The sequence below is a fragment of the Myodes glareolus genome, chromosome 4 (genome assembly GCF_982192425.1).
Source record: "Myodes glareolus chromosome 4, mMyoGla1.1, whole genome shotgun sequence".
Lineage (NCBI taxonomy): Eukaryota > Metazoa > Chordata > Mammalia > Rodentia > Cricetidae > Myodes > Myodes glareolus.
Window position 1 is genome coordinate 16,040,799 of NC_142029.1, and position 6,010 is coordinate 16,046,808.

Here is a 6,010-nt window from a genome sequence, read left to right on the forward strand (position 1 = left end):
GTAATCCTGTTGAAACTCTTGTGTTACTTAAAAAAAAAAAAAATTGAGTGGCTCGGGTGTTAAGAGCACTGGCTGCTCCTCCAAAGGACCCAGGGTTCAATTCCTAGCACCCACACGGCAGCTCACAACTGTCTTTAACTCCAGCTCCAGAGGACCTGAGGACAACTTCACACAGACACACATGCAGGCAATACACCAATGTATATAAAAATAATGAATTTAAAAAAAAAATGAAAGTGGAAAAGGGACTAGTTGGTAAGAGAAGGGGATCGGATCAGTGGAAGAGCAAGAGAAAGGAGAGAGTAATGGGGGTTAGTAGGGTAAAAATGCATGTTATACATGATGAAACGTCATCATGAAACCCATTATTATGTTAATTAACATATGCTAATTAGCACTTTAAAAAAAAAGTAAGGGTTAGAATACCACCTCAACAAATCAGAGGGGTGGGGACAGACTGTCGTGGCAGGGTTCATGGAGGTCTGTCATTGGCCTCATTGAAAGGTTGAATGTGGAAAACGAAGTGCCGGGTGGAATTCCACGCCGTGGAATGGGCGTGGGCACAGTTCCGTACTAAATGCCTGGGTTTTCTTCCAGGAACAGCAAAGGCAGTCGCGCGCTGAGCTTGCTACAGGGAGCAGTAGGCGAAAGGCCGGCGCCAACTGGGCGACCCTCCGAGGCCTCTGCCACCGGCCGCCAGGGGACGCCACAGCCCGTCCTCTCTGCTGCAGAGCTGGTCACGGAGGCTGACGTCACCGGGTCCCGTGGAGGACGCTGGACACAAAAGCAGCTTTGTGTGGCATTGGAGGCTCCGCGCCCGCGGCCTGACAAAGCGGCTGGGTTCTCGGGCGAGCGAGGGTCGGCGCCGCGGAGGCGGGGGAGGGAGGGATTGGACCCGGGACCTGGGACTTCGCCTCCTTACACCTGTCAGTGGCCACAGGCCACCGGGTTTCTGATGCTGGCAGGAGATGAAAGGCTGTGGTGGCGGTCGGAAGGAACGCCCGTTTCCTAGGCCTCTCCTCCGCCCCAGTTCCTCAGGCCATTCCGGCTATCTCTGCCATGGGGTACAACAGACAAGAACAGGATCCTGCGCCATCCCCAAATCCCTGTCTTTCTTCTGAGGCTCAGGCCTGAACCCCAACATGCGCAGGCGGGCTGGAGTTATTCCAGGGTCACCATGCCCGCCCAGCAGGAAGCAAGCACCGGAGATGGTTCCTTCCTTCTGTCCTGAGGGGAACCCTGCACAGAGGGCCTTTGAGGGACTGGCATTGTCTGTCTGATGCACCCGGTGCCTCCCTGCCTGGGTGGGCCTTCTATGGCTTTGACCAGGATCCCCTGGGATCTCACTTGGCACTGGGTCTGGGTGTGGTTCTGGCAAGCAGAGCTTGCCCCGGTACCCACAGTTAAGCCCCCACCTGCCCTTGGCCCTTCCTTCTATTCCAGCTCTGATTTGGAGGGCATAAGGCTCCATTGTCCCAGGACTGGTGGGGGCGGCTTCTCAATCCAGCCTTTCTTTAGCTGGTGGGAAATTCCCAGCCATGCGTAGGGGGTAACGGAGAGGCAAGAAGGATTGCCCAGGTATCCTAAACCCTAACTGGAGGTACCTAGTGAGCTAGGCACCCCCTACCATTTAGAGCTGTTCTTGGCTGGGCCTCAGCAGTTCCTCCTTTCTTGGGAAACAGCTGAGTGAGGAAAGAGAAATTGAGTTCTTTCTCTAGAACTCTCCCAATGTCCACACCCACGGGCAGCTACAGTATGAGGTCCAAGACTCTTAGCAGGATGTCCAAAGGCAAGTAGAGGCCCGAGCTCCTGTTTTCAGTGCAGGGTGGGCAGTCCCCAGACTGTGAAGACTGCCACGAGACTGGTCCGCTTCCAAGAGAGCCTGGCTCCCTTGAAATAGTTGTTGGAGCTACTGATGTGGTTGGTGGTGGCCTCGGTATTTTTAACCTATTTGTAGGGCAGCGGAACAGCTGGGAAGAGAGGAGGAAGGAAGGAACAACCCCTAAGAGTCAGAGGCCCAGAGAAGGGAGCTTATGGGACACTGTGGGGAAGAGGCAGGTCCAGCAGGCAGGTGGAGACAGATGTCCTGTGCAGAATGGGAAAGGGGCCCTTCCTGGGATTACAGCCAGGGCTTCTGTGACTGCAGGGACTGCCTAGTCCTGATGGAATCTCTCACCATGTTTCAAAGCACGCCTAGCTAGGCAAGCATTCTACCACTGGGCTAAATCCCCAACCCCGACCCAAGACTTTTTTTATATTAACACTTTATTTATGTAAATCTCCCCACGTGTGTGCCACAGCATGCTTGTGGGATTCAGTTCTCTCCTTTCACGATGTATGTTTTGGGCACTGAACTCAGAATATCAGGTTTGGTGGCAATCGCCTTTACCTGTTGAGCCGTATCAACAGCCCCAGAGCCTTAACTTCTGATGTCCCTCAAAAATCACTACATACACATCCTTAGACCAAGATCCCCAGGCTAGCTTCAGGCAAAAGCAGAGCAGCCCTGACTTCAGTGGTGTGGTCAGCCCAGCTCGCAGTGACCTTGGGAGACAGACAGGGGCAACAATAAGACTACAGTGTCTCAGGGAACACTTCTGCATCGCTGGTGGGAATGCAAGCTGGTACAACCCCTCTGGATGTCAGCGTGGCGATTTCTCAGGAAATTAGGAAGCAACCTTCCTCAAGACCCAATAATACCACTTTTGGGTATATATCCAAAGGATGCCCAATCGTGTCACAAGGACATGTGCTCAACTATGTTCATAGCAGCTTTTTTTTTTGTCATATCCAGAACCTGGAAACAACCTAAATGCCCCTCAACTGAAGAATGGATAAGGAAAATGTGGTACATTTACACAATGGAGTACTACACAACAGAAAAAAATAACGACAGCTTGAATTTTGCAGGAAAATGGATGGAGCTAGAAAACATTGAGTGAGGTAACCCAGACACAGAAAGACAATTATCACATGTACTCACTCATAGGTGGTTTTCAAACATAAAGCAAAGAAAACCAGCCTATAAACCACAATCCCAGAAAACTTAGACAACAGTGCGGACACTAAGAGAGACATACACAGATCTAATCTACATGGGAAGTAGAAAGTAGAAAAAGACAAGATCTCCTGAGTAAATTGGGAGCATGGGGACCTTGGGGGAGGATTGAAGGGGGGAGAAGAGATGCAGGGAGGGGAGCAGAGAAAAATGTAGAGCTCAATAAATATTAATAAAAAACAAATAAATAAAAGTAAAAATAAGAAAGAAAGGGGAAAAAAAAGACTAAAAGACTGCAGTGTCTCTTGGCTGTTGGGTGTGTAAGCCCATCCCCAGACACCAACCGGATCTTAGGACTTTCATCACTGCCACTGGTCTGCATCTCCCCAGCTCCACTGCAATTGGAATAAAAGGCAACCCCCATTATGTGCTCAGGGTGATGGCCTCCAGCCAGTTGGGGCATGTGTACTGCTGTGTTACAGCAAGTGCATGCCTGCCAGACATTCAGCCTTAGCCACACAGTGGCAGGTATCAGGGTTCAAGGAAGACAGAGGTGAAGGGCATGGTTCCTTCTCTCTTCTTGTCTTGACTTCCCACATCTTTTATAATTTATTTTCATTTTGTGTGCATTGGTGTTTTGCCTGCATTTATGTCTGTATGAGGGTGTCAAATCACCTTAAGCTGGATCACAAACAGTTGTGAACTGCTGTGTGGGTGCTGGGAATTGAACCTGGGTCCTCTGGAAGAGCAGTGTTTTTAACCACTGAGCCATCTCTCCAGTCCCCCTTTGAAATGGGAATCCTTCTGTCTATGTGTTGCTTTTATTGGTTAATGAATAAAGAAGCTGCTTTTGGCCAATGGCTTAACAGAATATAGCCATCTAAGATATATATAGAAAGAGTAGGTAGAGTCAGGGAAAAGCCAGAGACAGATGCTGGATGCCAGGCAAAACTTTACCCGGTAAGCCACAGCCACATGACAATACACAAATTAATAAAAATGGGTTAACCAAAGATATAAAAGCTAGCTAACAATAAACTTGATTGGCCAAACAGTGATTTAAATAATATAGTTTCTGAGTGGTTATTTAGAGTCTGGACAGCCAAAAACAAACAAGTGGCCTTCAACAAAACCCTGCCCCCCGTTTTTTTTGGAGACAGGGTTTCTCTGTGTAGACCTGGCTGTCCTGAAACTTGCTCTGTAGACCACACTGACCTCGAACTCAGAGATCCTCCTGCCTCTGCCTTCTGAGTGCTGGGATTAAAGGCGAATGCTAATTCCTTAATCTTAATGGAGATGTAACCTTGCAGGTAATCTTGGTTGGGAGAAAAATCAGAGTGTGGCATCATTTCCCACCTCTACTTTCTGATCTCATTAGGGTTGGGGGAAAGTCAGTTTCGGGAGGCCTGGAGCAGAGTAAAAGGGGGACCTGAGATGTATCTTCTGCATTAATCCCTGAGCCTCACGATAACCCAGGAGGCCCAGGAAAGTGGAGAAGTTTCCTACAGGCATGCTCTCTCCTGCATCTCTCTCTGCTGGACATCTCCAGATTGTAGGGTTCCCAGTGATGCTGGTTCCTGCTGTTGCCCCCACAGTGGCTCTGAAGTTTGAAATAATGCCTGTTTGTGATCCAGCTTAAGGTGATTTGACACACTCGCACAGACAGAAATGCAGGCAAAACACCAATGCACACAAAATGAAAATAAATTATAAAAGATGTGGGAAGTCAAGACAAGAAGAGAGAAGGGATCTTCCACAGAAGAGGAATAATAGCTGAGGTGGCTAATGAACTGTGAAGGAGGGTGCAGCAGGTGACTCTAAAGGGCTCAGGCACAGCCCACGTAACATTTTGGCAACAAAAACTCTATGCATTCCAGCAATGGGGCCACTGGAGCCCTAGAAGAATGGCAAGGCTGACCTAGGGATGTGCTGTGGACTCCAGGCCAGGGTTGCAGAGTTGCAGTCTCTACAAGCTCCTGCAAACCAAGTTGAGATGCAGATGAAGGTTGATCCCAGGGATCCTATCAGAGGCAGGAACCACGTAGGGCGAGTCTTGCCCTATCTTCAGCAATATCTTTTTCTTTCTTTCTTTCTTTCTTTTTTTTTTTTTTCAAGACAGGGTTTTTCTGTAGCCTTGGTGCCCGTACTGGAACTAGCTCTAGTAGACCAGGCTGGCCTCGAACTCACAGAGATCTGCCTGTCTCTGCCTCCCGAGTGCTGGGATTAAAGGCATGTACCACCACCTCCCGGCCTCTTCAGTGATATCTATGATAAAATTCCTAGGAGGGGTGGTCTTGGGTACTGCTAGGGGTGGGGTGGGGACTTTTGAGAATTCTACTGAATCCCCAAGGGAAGGAGGGAGGCTCTGATGGCGCCCTGGACAGGATGGTTTGAGGGTGGAGAGAGTGGCTGCGCAGGGAGAGATGGGTGGGAGACGAGCTGAGCCTGAGGCTGGGATGGTAGCCACAGCAGAGAAGGGCAGAGAAAGGTTTCCCTCAGGGTCCTCATAAGGCGCCCAGACCTGCACTGGCAACAACACACACCAGCTGTTCCTCTAGCACGCGCCCAGCCTGCCTGGCGCAGTGGTGACATTGAAGGGAATGGGGAGATGGGGAGAGTGAGCTATAAGCTCTCTCTATAAGCTCTCTCTCTAAGCTCCACCTTGGGGACACTCATCTGATGAGCTGCAGAGTCTGAATTCAGTCCTGTCTCTTTCTGCACTACTACAGAGTTGGCAGGTGGTGGCCCACCCCTCTAATCCAGCACTTGGGAGGCATAGGCAGGCGGCGGATCTCTGAGTTTAAGGTCGGCCTGGTCTACAAATTGAGTTCCAGGACAACCAGGCCTTCACAGAGACACCCTGTCTTAGGAAAGAGAGAGAGAGAGAGAGAGAGAGAGAGAGAGAGAGAGAGAGAGAATGAGAGAGTTATTCCGTTATTCCCTAAATATAGGTTCTGGGGATCCCCAACATCTTCAACTCCACCAGCACATACAGAGCACACCCCCCAGATC